At 35.5% G+C, this 13,489-nt stretch overlaps 1 protein-coding gene across 2 annotated transcripts in view; it reads right to left on the bottom strand.

Moving 5' to 3' along the window:
* MAN2A1 (mannosidase alpha class 2A member 1) overlaps positions 1 to 13,489 on the bottom strand; it is a 106,184-nt gene that overhangs the window by 40,883 nt on the left and 51,812 nt on the right. The window lies entirely within an intron of this gene.

Genomic DNA, 13,489 nt, shown 5'->3' on the forward strand with positions numbered 1-13,489 from the left:
ACTTTCAAAGCTGATTAGTTTCTTTCACTCTTCTCTTATAAAGGCCAAGGTAAAAACCACCTAAGCGTCAAAAAAAAAAAAAAAATGCAACAAAATGCAACCCAAAACTGAGAAAAGATACAAGCCATGAAGCTAAATTATATACTATATCACTGGTCTTCCAGTGGAGAACAAACGAGAACAGATGCATGTGAGTTCTGAAAGAAACAAGAGAGGAGTAATGAAAACAGATTTAAATGCTTTACACTATAGAGAAAAGGAATTTAAGTAACTACATATGTTAAGAGTTACCAGAGAGGCTGGTGAGTTAGAAACCACAATTCAGCTAGAAATGTATCCCGAGTTCTTGACTCTTGATGGACTTCGATTGACTAGGACTTTAAAATTGTAAACAAAACTGAAATTCTCTAAAAAAAAAATCACCTCACTGGGTAATAGAATCAAAACTGTCTCACATCTTAAAATTACAAGAAAAAATTGCTTTGAAAGATAGGAGAAGAGTCAGTAGGTAGTAATCTTTAATTATAAAACACTAATGTATATGAGGTAGAAACAAATTAGGGCTTAATATTTAAACTACATAAAGCACTGCTTGCCATGGTAGCTTCCAAAAATACCATTAAAAAATCAAAGCTACGAGACTTCTGATGTATGGCAGAATTTCAACAAAGAAACCCCCCAAACGTCCAAGAAAATGACAATCCGAAGAAACTGCCATTGTGAAATTGCCAATGTGAATTGCCATTACGCAGATGCATGTCTGTCATGGTTTGATGCTGGCGCAATGCCAGCGCCCCCATAAAAATGCACCTTCCCAACTAATTGCTGTGAGATGTGATCAGGAATGGAGCAGAACAGGCCCAAGCTTAATAACAAAGAGAAAAAAACTTTATTAAACTACTACCACTATAAAGAACACAGACACTAAATCCTGGATGAAGACCTTCCAAAACACTCCTCCTCCTCCCACCCAATTTCCAAATAAAACCACAGTGAGACACCACCCAGGATTCCTGATCAAGTTGCCACCCTTCAGATAATCAATACTCAGTCCCTCAAAGGAGAGAGAAGTCTCTCTTGCATCATAGACCCCCAAGGAAACACAACTGTCACCCCTGTGTTTCCATGTCACACATGGAAACCGCCTGGAGAAAATCTGCCAGTGTGACACCCTCCTTTCCATGCCTCAGTGCTCTCATCACCGTGCATGGACAGACTGCTCATAGGGCTCCTTTAAGGATGCTTTGCCAAGGACCAAAAGAGACAACAGTTCTCTTTCTCATCTCGGGACTACAGTCCCCCCTATTTCCCGCTGGGGCCGAGGGTCTAACAGCTTCTCCTTTTTGGGACAACAGTCCCCCCCATTTTCCCCTGGGGCCAAGGGTCCAAGAACAGAGATCTTCTTCTCTTCTCCTTCTCTGAAGACAGAGGGCCTCTCAACACCCTCTTCAGCTTTCCTCTGTTCTCTCCATTCCTCTGTTGGTAGTCACTGAAACAGGTCTCTTGGCTCACCACTGCATCCCCCTAAAATGCAGTCTCTGTTGCAGGAGAATTTGGTTCAGTCTATGGCTGACAAGAAAAATCCAGCCACAAGCCACTCCATCATCTCCTCCCACTCAAAAATTTCCTCTTCCAACATCCCAGATCCCAGACTGTCTCTCTTCTACTTCAAATCAAGGAGGAGTAGTATTTTACAAAGCCTTCATTTCTCAGGAAAGGGTTAAAAGTTCAGACTCTCCGGACAGCTGAACTCTCTGCCCAGAAGCCAATTCCCAAGGCCAAGGCTGGGCACCTTCTCCCCCCTTCTCCTTCTCCTCCGCCATCAAATTTACAGGTGCTGTCGGGACTCTCCGTCTCCTTCCTCTGGGGCGGGGGGCAAAAAAGGCATCTCCATTTCTCTCCACCCTTCTGCACTCAGGAGCTGGCTCGGTTCCAGTCCTTCAGCCCCCTCGGCTCACCTCGACCAGGCCACATGGCTTCCCCTCCCCCACCCAGCCCGTGTCTGGGCAGGGGAGCTCTGCACTGCACTCTGACAGGAACCAAAGGGACAGCTCCCCTGGGAGTTCTCTGCTTTTAACCCCCTGTGTTCTCAGAGGCGTATTCATACCTTCAGTGGTCACTCCAGGTGCCAATATCCAAACCTGACCACAGATTGGTTTGACCCAACTTCCTGAGAAACTTCACTTCCTTGTCAAACCACGACAGTGTCTTTGGGGATGGAGGTACACGGAAGGAAAAGATTCAAGACCATCTATTTAAATCAGGCATTTATCTGTTCATTGTGCAAATATGTACAACCTCCCCTGAAGAAAAGACTTCTATGATTCTTGCATTGAAGCCCAAGAATACATCAAGATACTTATTTTCCTCTTTTTTTACAAATACAGAACAAAATCATAAGTAACTTGAGCACAAAAATTACTCCCCTGTTATTTAAAAAGCCCTCTCCTTGCTGTAGGGGGCCATGGGGAAAAAACATAGAATAAAACCTAAATTAACAATTCCCTTTTCTTAAGAAGGACTACTCTACTGAATACTTACTCAAACTGGTAGGTAAAAAAAAAAAGTTATGTCAAGTTACTTAGCTCTTTTCAAAACTCTAATGGTCGCTCATGTAAGGGTCAAGGCCTCTTCAGTCAAGAGTACGAATAACATGACATTTTAAGTACAGGTCCCCTCATCCATTTTATATGCTTTTCTGCTAGGAATTACTAAAGATGACATATAAAATATAATTATAGAACCTATAAAATAATTGTTCTGAAAATAAATGCCATATATACAATCTTCAGAATATTATCTGTTCATAGTGCTACTCTGGTTAATACAAAAATTAGATATTTTCCAATACCTCAATCTATGTTATGTTCTTAATATTCCTTTAGGAACAAAACTCATCAAAAGCCAACTGTGCAGGCTCATGATTGTGACACTCTCCTTGGCAGCAGATTAATGCTTTTTTCCTACAGCTCTTCTGTCAGTTACTAAATTGGGCTTCAGAAGCTGTGTGTTTCACAGCATTTCAAGACACTTTCCAGTTCCATTCAAAATTCATTTGTAAGAAATTTAGGCAACAGAGAAAGTTTTAGACAACATTACTCAAACCATCATGCATGAAAGTCTTCTGACCAATGTCCTCCACTTTTTGAAAATATTTGAGTCTGATTCGTGCTAATTTCAAAGAAAATTTGACTCTGCAGGTATTCTAAACTATCCTTATTTCCCTCTTTATGAAATGAATATTTATTTCTCAAATGTAAAGTATTCTCATGATTTCACCCAAATTATACTTCTTCTACTGCATGTTATTGCAAATACTGAACTCTATGTCTCTGTGTACCTCAAACTATTATCAGTGACATCTGATCCACAACCTTCTTTCAATAGTGGGAAACTAATTTAAGAAAAAAAAGAAACAAAAAGTATCAAAATCAATTTGTCAGTTAATTTTGATATAAAACCCCATAGGCCCTGAGGAATTACTTAATGTATTTTGGAACAAATATGCATGGATATTTGTTCAATAATACAAAAATAATATTATTCCTAGTTCATATTTCAAAAGGGAACAAAATCAGCAATACCCATTAGGTACATCAGAGGTTTTTCTGGGTTTTTTTCCAGAAGGGGAAGTGCACTTCCAATGTTAAATCATACCAACTAATTTACAGAAATCTGATGTTAGGGACTGAGGATATTTCTTTTAGAAACAGAATTTCTGGAGGATGAGGAGAGGGAGGGGTGTAGAGAGGCAAAAGGAAAATGCAGGGTTTTCCAGTATGAGGAAATTTCTTGACCCTTTACATTCCCACAGAGAACTGATCTGCTGCTACCAATCTACACAGTTAGTACTAGTAGTTACTGCACTGCTCAACACTCCTCACCACATGTGAAACGCACCTATCTACAGTAATAGTAAAAAAAAAAAAAAAATCAGCAAAAAAAGACCTCCACAACCCCCTCAAACATCACTTTGTAAATATTTAATGCATAAAACAGTTAAAATACCAGCACTTAATCTTTCATCAAAAGTGATAGAAAAGCATCCAGCTTTTACAACAGATTTGCCAAGTCACAAAATAACATTTGTCAAAGAAAAAAACCTTTTTGTCCTGAACAGAAAAATCTGTTTTCCTGTACAGCCAACAATAAATTGCTGTGCTTGTGCACAACTCCAAGCAGAGATATCCTCTCATTAGAGCTACCAGTTCTTATACAAACATCATGCAGCCTTTAAGATCACTGGAAGGTCTTACATGTCTTAAACCAATCCCTTTTTCTCTTTTATTCCACCTAGTCAAACAGAGGTCTATGCACAAAACAGACTGTTCTATAACGTTAGGTCATGTTAGGTATTACAAAATACCCCTTTTTCGCTATGATTCCCAAGAGTAAACTGAGGAGACAAAGGAAAATCTAGATATTAATAAACCCCCCTGTTAGACTAGGAGGTTGCTGTAGCTTTACCTCTTGGACAAAATGAGAAATCAGTAGGGCAAACTTTGATAAATGCTACAATTGCAATTCTTGAAAAAGTCCAAATCTGATTATATTGTTCTGCAGCTCAAGTACCAGTTTTTCTAATATAAAATTAAATTTTAAATTATTTTAGACATTTCCTCTAATTATGTCTTCCGGCTTTCCATGTAGGAAGACATAGATTTCTATGTATAATGTATAATGGCTATATAATGACTGTAACAAACCTTGCAGGCATTTATACACTTATCTTCCTTATTATCAGTCTTTTCAAACTAAATAGATGATACTCTTTCAACATCTGTTTGGTTGCTTTCTATGACTTAGTGCTCTTGTTTTTCTATTAACCCTTTTCAGCTTCTCACTCCATACTTTTGATGAAGCCTTCATCACTCTTGAGTATAGCACTTCAACACTCCTGAGTATTTCAGCTGCATTTTACAAAGAACATTTCCACTTAAATGATCCCAGAGCAAAAGTGCCTTTGACACCATTCAAGTAACTCTCTCAGTTCCATCTTCTGTTGTACCTAGTCTTCTTCTGCTTCACTAATGTCCATTTGGTCAGTCTACACATTATTTTTCCATGTGATGTGCAATACTTCCACTTGCCTGCTTCTTTGATTATGAAATAATGTCACCAGTTTACCAAGAGAGTTTTAAATACTAATCCTATATAGAGTGGTTGTTGCCAGTTTGACATCAACTTTTATAACCTATTTACATTCTATTCTGTTGGCATGAAAGATATAAAATAAAATAACTTGTGACTTTAATATCTTGCCTAAATAAATCCTTACTTGTTTTTTGGCCTTACTTTGCACAAAAAAATTCCACCCTGCTCAGATTGATACCAAAGGATAAAAATTGAACAATATGTGATATCCAATATTTACCAATGAACATTTATCAATGAACATTTAGAAAGCAGCTAGGCAACCAGCAAGTCTATCTATTAACTGAGTGAACGTAGCACAAAGCTAAGGTCAAAGCAACATATGAAACTACAGTGAATTGTGCTTAAACTGCATCAACACACCTAATTATATTAAAGTAGTTTCAATAGTTTCTAGAGATTGAACATACTTCCTCTGAGATACAGCAGATACTGAAGCCATTCAAATTCATAACTATACAATCCTAGACAATTAAATTGAGAAGTCTTTTGTATATGATTAGGACCTATGCTCTCAGATATAGTGTCAGATGTAAACACAAAATCTGGAGCAGTAGGAATATGGGTCGTTTATTAAAAATCAAGTTAAACAAACAGCTTTCTATTAAGTCAGAGAAAAACAGGTTCTTCCGCAAGAGAAGATTCAATACCTTCCCCCAAGGGTCTTTTAATTTACTGGATAAAGTCTAAGGAGATTTATCAGTTCACCTAACAATATAAAATAAATAATGGTAACATAGTCCTCTATATCACATCCCGATAAGCATCTTATAAATTCATCAATACTATCACAGATGTAAAAGGAAAACAAAATCAGTTTGCATCAAAGCAGCAAATTATAATCCAAGTAAACTGTTCATTCTAGAGTAGAATATTAATCTTGAATATATATAATAAAATGTTATCATATATGAAGAGAAATATTAGGATTTTTCCCTCTTCTTAAATAAGACATCATTTGCAGTTTATGAATAATATCCTGCATAAGAGTTAGTAGGATGGTAATCTTAACCTCAAATTACCAGCATACAACAGAAATTTGTGTTGCTTTCACAAGGCGTAAAAATGTGGAAACAGAACCTATTATCCAGGGATCAGCTTTTCATTACACTATTAAACTCGTGACATCAAAAAATAAAGAGATACTATCAATAAATAAGTAAATTCACAAGAACCTACTTCAGTAGAGTTGCAACTAACACAATACAACGCCACAATTATAATAGCATTTGAAAAGAAACGTGTCGTTTAGATATAGAGCTATGCCAAAATTACATATTATTTCTAAGAGTAGTAATGTCTGACAGTTCTAGTTAACATACAAATAAATAAAACCAGTGATTCTGTGCTTATAAAAAAATAATCTGAGCTCGACATTTCAGAATCACTGCAGGATTACCCTTCCTAATGACAACCCCAAATCTGAACTTCATACTCAGTAATAAAGGTGAGAGAACATGCATTTCTATGAATTCTCTCCTTTATAACTCTACAGAGAAATCTTTATAATATCCATTGCTCATGCAAAAGGCAGAATTAGGCAGACAATAGGCACATAATCCATCCCTCCACTCTCACAGGAAACAAGACCTTTGTGTGGCTTTCTCAAGAACAAATCATGGAACACCCTCAAGAAAACAGCATTAACAAAAAACACAGACAACGGCACAGCAAGAACTATATATTTTGAGAACACGAAAAAAATCAACATCAACCTAAGACAAGACTTTTAAATGTTATGTACCTACTACATATGCCAGATACACATACTTCCTATGATTTAGATGGATTGTAGTGGCACATATATCCTAATCTGGAGCACATAACTACTCTCCAATTAAGGTTAAAAAAGATTAAGTCCAAAGGCACTATTTTAAATTTTTCTTTTACCACAAAGTTGTGAGATGTTCAGAGGTCCAAGATGGGCTTGAAGCCCCCTGACTTTTTCAGGATCAGGAAGTACCTTCACTAAAATCTTTTCCTTGTTCCTCTTGTGGTGCAGGCTTTATAAATCTGCATTTAGAAGGGAAAAAAATCTGATTCAGAAGAGCAGAAAGACTTTTAAGTATTCCATATCACTTCAGTCTGTGCCTTGAGAGCCTTGGACTAACTACAATATTGCCTCAAGGTAACTCCAGTAAAAAGGCTGAAGGTGCCAGTGCCTGGAAAAAAAAGAAATAATATACAAATGTACTAACATACTGAAAATATGTATATCCTACTCCCAAAACTTCTTCAACAAGTACATGCATATGATGCAGATCTTTCAGCTGTATTCAATCATTCACTACCATATTCCTTCATAATGATCACTTTCTGTGTTTTGAAAACAACCTCAGGGTTTTTCCTTCCCCTAGAGTATGTTTAGTTCACCTGTTCCTTCTGCATTTCATACTTCTACTACAGTGTTCTCAGAGGAAACCAGAAAATCACTGTAAGACCTAATTGTCATATTTTAGTTTAATGTTGTAATTTTTTATAGCTACTGAAGTATCAAACACCTTCACTGTCTGATTGCACTGGCACTGCAAACCCCAACAAAAGATGCTGATATTCTGTGCATTGAAATGAAAGGATTAATTTGTGCAATTTAGAAAAACAGCAAAGATGCTATGAATCCTACAAACTATGAACTTATTTACTGGTTTAATTTTGCAATGGCAATTTCAAAGACAGTCAGTAGACAGAAACATTTAGAACAGACTGTCATTGGTTCATCCACAGTAAGAGAAAAAAAGGAAAAGAATTTTGCTGTATAAGAATTTTTATACACTAAAAATTAATTTTTAAAAGTTTGAAATGTAACAACTTTTAGACTAACTTGAATTCAGAAGCATAGCTTTCTAAAACCGAGTTTAAAAAAAATAAAAATTAATTCCACAAAAAGCTTTAAAGTACAATTAATTGCAAATCAAAGTTGCTTTTTTCTTCTTCATAATGGCAATATATTGCACATCAAAAAATGTTCCACCATTCAATTTTAAAACCCTTAAACAAAACCAGGCATTTATCTCATCGAGCTTATTTGTTGTTTTGTTTTTAGAATTCATAGAGAAACTTTTAAAGAGATGTCAATTACAAGTACCTGGAGTCAGTTCTGAGATAAGCCTGTATGAAGAATATTTTTCAATTATTTTTAACACAAAAAATAGAAAATTTGCACAGAAAATATGGAAACCTCTGAAAAACTATTATGACCTTACACAAAGAATGAGAATAAAGAGATCAAGGTGCTGTGAAACTCTTCCATACCCCTCACTTCCTGTCCCATTAGACACAGTCAATGGAGAGTTTGCTGGTTTGGTCATAAAGATAGTTGCACAGCTAAGTTCCACCTAAAAAACAGAATGAATGTATCATGCCTTTTTGTTCAATTTGAATGAACATCACTTTTACCAGAATGATTTTTACTGAAATAGTTATTTCAAGTTCACATTTAGTAACATTTCAAGATTCAGACGTCTGAGTTATCCTGAGTCAGCCAAGCATTTCATTGCCTCTGCAACAGCTCTTCCATCATGAAAACCAAGGAGAATGCTTTTAAAATACCCAATAAATTTAGCCAAAATGACCTTGAGTTTACTACAAACAAAACATGTTCCTGGCGGTTACAGGTCATCTGCAATCTAGTAAATTGATCAGGCAGCTGAACACTGAGATTAACACTTTAAAGTAATTTTCAAAACACCATTAGGCTGTATCAAACCTAAGCAGCCAGAGAATGGATACTAAAGTGCAGGCTCTTCATATATCACCGCTAAAGTATTTGCTAATTTTTCACCTCCTTGCACTACTGTGTGCTTAATAGAAGGCTTAATTAAGCACTGTTTCCTATAGAAGCAGTGAGTATTAAGGCTTGACTGAATGAGTATTCATCCTGCCCACCTCCCTGAAAGATACTAATACAGAGGTTTCATTTAAACACACAAGGTTGTGCATTTTGCAATCACTATTTCATCCAATTAAAACTTAAAAGTATTGGTTTGCTTGTTTTTTCAAGATCTGTTTTCTTCTCTGGGGAACAGGTGTGTATATTAACAATGCATGAATTGCCACAAATATTTATATGAACACATCTTAAATGTTGCAGTATTCTTTTCTGTTTTCTTAAAACTTGTTTTTTTTTTTCTTCACTGAGATTTGAAAATACCTTTTCTTCCACTGTCCTTTTTTTCCCAGCGGTTTTGGAGTATAACTAGGAATACATATGCCTCTGAAATCATGCAAGCATAAAAGCCATTTAACATGATTATTATTAAAATGTCAAATGCTGTTGGAGGGTCCTCCCGTTGTAACTACATTGTACTAAAGTGTAGATAGATTGTACCAAAATTGGCAACATAGGTCTAAAGGGGGAATAAAAGGAAACAAAAAAAAAATCACCACCAAAGCAAAAGTTGCCAAATAAAGAATATTACAGTGATCCAGTCACATTCTAAGCTCACAAAGACACAGCTATGGCATGTGACTAACAAAGTTTCCTTCTCAAATTATTCTTGCTGTAGTCATCCAACCAAATACAGTACCGCTCTGTCAAGAATTTTTGACTTTGGTACATTATTCTCTATCACACATTAAAGTTAGCAATATAGCTTTAATTTCTGCATTAAAGTGCTGCGTTGAGAAAGCAGTGAATACTCTGCCAAGTAATTTTTGAAAAGATTATCAAGTTGAAAAATTATAGAAGTAAACTGGGATTTTCTTTCTCAAAAAATACCATGCATTTTGGACCTCATGGTATAAACACAACTTATGCCAAAACTTTATTAAATACAACTTCATGCCAAAACCTGCTCAAGGATAACAAAGTAAGGATAACAGCCAAGATTACTTTCTATCCTCTATTTGAAAAAAGGAAACATTATTTTACAAGGTGGATATCACTAAACTGCTTTGATAGATCTTTGAAGAAATAATTTATATCCTCCTATCATTAACCCCCTAGGCAACCCAAATATTTCAGCTAGTGGAAATAGTGTCTGCTAAGCTATAAAACTGGCCTGATAAGAAGGTAATCATATAATATTGTTCTTTTAAGATTAGTTGACAAAAGTTATTTGTGGTTAAATTATAAGAAGAGCTGGTTCAGCACAAAAAAATCCTAAATTGATGATTTTTAAAAATTTTTCAGTACCATAGTAGCTTCAGTTCAGATAGGATAGAGTGCAGTGGAGCTCAGTTTTGAAACTGCCCAACTAGGTACATGAAGGTTCTGGAGTTAAGAAGGGGGAAGAAGAGATAAAACCTAATTGCCATTGTTAGGCCTTTTCACTAAGGTTCACCATACTGTGCCAAACAAGACCACTACAAGATCCAAGATGGTGCAGACAGTCAATCCAGTCATTTGGTCGTGTAGCATGCCCCTGCAATGCTGTCTCCAGAAAACAGCATTGAGAGAAATAGCTGGAAAACCCTTCCCATCACAGTCAGTGTGCCCTTCATCTGCTGCTGACAGCCTAAACTGGATGACAGGAGGTTCAAACACACCCACCACCCACCAAGTCCAGTGAGGGCAAGTCTTTTGCCATTCAGAAAGTATGACCTCTGGTAGACTGTTCCTGAAAACCTATTATTATACTAAATAGCGAGGCAGTAACAGAGTATGAGCCAGCATCCAATTTATCAGCACACTCAATGGGCTTTGTCTCCAAGACATGCAGTAATTTTAAACTTTAGAACAAGAATGAAGTAGCTCCGTATCCAGTTGGATATTATCTTATGAAAGCTCCTTTTTTCAGCTAAATGAAATATTTTTTTAAAAAGCATGCAACTTCATTTATCAATTAAAATGGATTTAGTGTAATTAAAGACTCCATAATTTCAGTATTCAAAAGCCTGATCATAAGACCATTTAGTCATCCTAAGGTCACGGAGTCACGTTGAGACCTAAAATACCCTGTACACCTACTTCATCAAAATTAACACATTACTTTAAAAATACACTTATGGATTCATAAAGATATCACAACAACACTACAGAGAAGAGATGCTCAGGTGGGGGCAGAAACAACACCAAATAGGTTACAGGTGGCAGCTGCTTAGAAGCAGTTTGAAAAACAATTCTCAGCTGCACAATATGGAGATACTTCACACTAGACCATTAACAACTGAAAGACAGAGTTCTTCCTGCTTTCTTTTTCTTCCATGTAATAGAGTTGTCCTAGCTTTCCTGTACAGTCTGTCAGATCAGTTTTCACTACCGACTACAACTTTCATGAGCAGTGAAGAGAGCACTTAACTAAAATATACCCAAAAGAAGGGATGGATGAAACAGGCAAGAAGCACACTGCAAACCATGGTCCTGTAGAAAGCTGGTTATATTTGCAATCAGTAAAATAAGGAAAAAAAAAAAAAATAAAAGCCCTTACGAGTTTCCCATCAGCAGTGTCACTCTAAAAGCACAGGTGATATGAACCACACTTATGTAAGAATAACCAAGATAGAATACAGATAATTTTTTTAAAATTCTGACACAGAAATGCAAAACCACAAAAAGCTAAATAGCAATCAAAGAAAAGTAACATCTTGTCAGTTACACTGATTTAATTTCTATGCCATATAATGACATATTAGAACACATTAGTGGAAAGAAATCTAGAGATTCAATTACACACAGATTAATAATAAAGACTATTAAGAACAGAAGATAAGCAAATAACAAAGTTTTGGTGAAAATCAGTTTTTAAAATCTGCTGATGCCCCAACATTTTAAATGGAAAAAAAAGAGTTTCCTTCTTAAAAACTTTAAAGTTTGAAGTTTAAGCATAGTAATTCTTAATAATAGATTTATTGAGTTGAGTTTAAGCTTCTACTGAAAATAACATTTCTCATTAAATGCTACAATAAAATTCACATGCAATCATAATATTCACATACTAGATTTAACCAGTAGTTAAAGTGTCAGCTTACATACCACTTTTCCAAAAGATAATAAAGTTAGTGAAGATTCAGACTACAACCAGAGATAAAGTTAAAAGCCTAAATAGACTAAGCTAATTTTTATAAGCAAAAACAGTTTAACAAAGATATATTCAAATGAAAGTTTTAGCAACAAATAAAACATGAGGTACTGTACACTTATGCATTACTTTCAAAGTGTTTCCAAAAAAGGATGTAAAAACCCCCAGGGTTTAGTCAGTAATATCAATATTCTCTTATAATCTTTCTTTGCCCTTTCTGTCTCATTTTTCACATCTCCATTCTTTTTCCCATATTTCTGATTGCAGTCTTTGGAACACAGCATACTTTATATGACTGTACAGTATCTTCACAATACCAGACAACATGAAGTTAGCAATTTTCTACTAGTACTATTTTCTTAGTAAGTTAGACCAGTTTAGAGAATAGCAGCAGTAGTCTGCTAGAATAATATTACTGGAAATGTCATGTATATCTATTTAATTTACAAGTCAGAGGGGGGAAAAAGCAAATGTCTGAAATGAATTAAGATCCAAAAGGGAAAAATTACTTAGCATATTATGCAGAGACTAAAGTGGAACACTGTATGCAAACAAAAGGTGTATTAGGAGATGAAAAGGACACAAGGAAAATTTCAACAGCTGACCTAGGTAAGGAAAGCAAAGGCAATAAAGCTATCCTCAACTGCAAAGAAAATCTGCATCATAACTTGCCTCCAACCAAGTGCTTATATACTACATATACAATCCTAGCTAAAACATTTTAGTTAAATAAATAGACACCTGAGTTCTTGGTCATTTTGGACAAGTTTAAGATAATCTATTAGCACCTATATAGCACTCCAATAAGAGAAGTCCTATTTAAAAAAAGCATTCTATAGAGAAAAGTGTACACTAGACACATTATGTATATTTAGTGCTGGAAGACTGAAGACAGCTTCCCCTAAATGGTCACAAGAACTAAACTTTACTCATTTTTTCAAAGACTTTAACTATATTTTTAACAGGAGCAGTTAGCTAAATAGCTGGACATCTGCATCAATTAGGAAAGTAAGTCTTATTAGCTTGCCACTAGAATTAGAGAAATCAGATACTAACATCAGCAAAAATAGAATTTACTGCTTTTTAAATGAATCTTAACTCTTCTGTTCTGTAAACAAAAACAATGCATTATTTGATTTACACAGACAACAGTTCTCATACCCAGACATCTTATTCACTTTATTTGGTTTAGCCACTTTAAATGAATGTGTACATTATTTCGGTTGGCATACTGAGTGTTTATGGGCATAGCAGGAAGCCAGTTTCAGCTGAATACGCTACAACTACATATAAATAAAAAAGTAACTCCTCTTAATATAATGGAAAGTTAGAGTTAAGAGAGAACAGTATCCTAGTTTATCTTCTACTTGATTTTT

This window comes from Anomalospiza imberbis, chromosome Z (genome assembly GCF_031753505.1).
Source record: "Anomalospiza imberbis isolate Cuckoo-Finch-1a 21T00152 chromosome Z, ASM3175350v1, whole genome shotgun sequence".
Taxonomy (NCBI): domain Eukaryota; kingdom Metazoa; phylum Chordata; class Aves; order Passeriformes; family Viduidae; genus Anomalospiza; species Anomalospiza imberbis.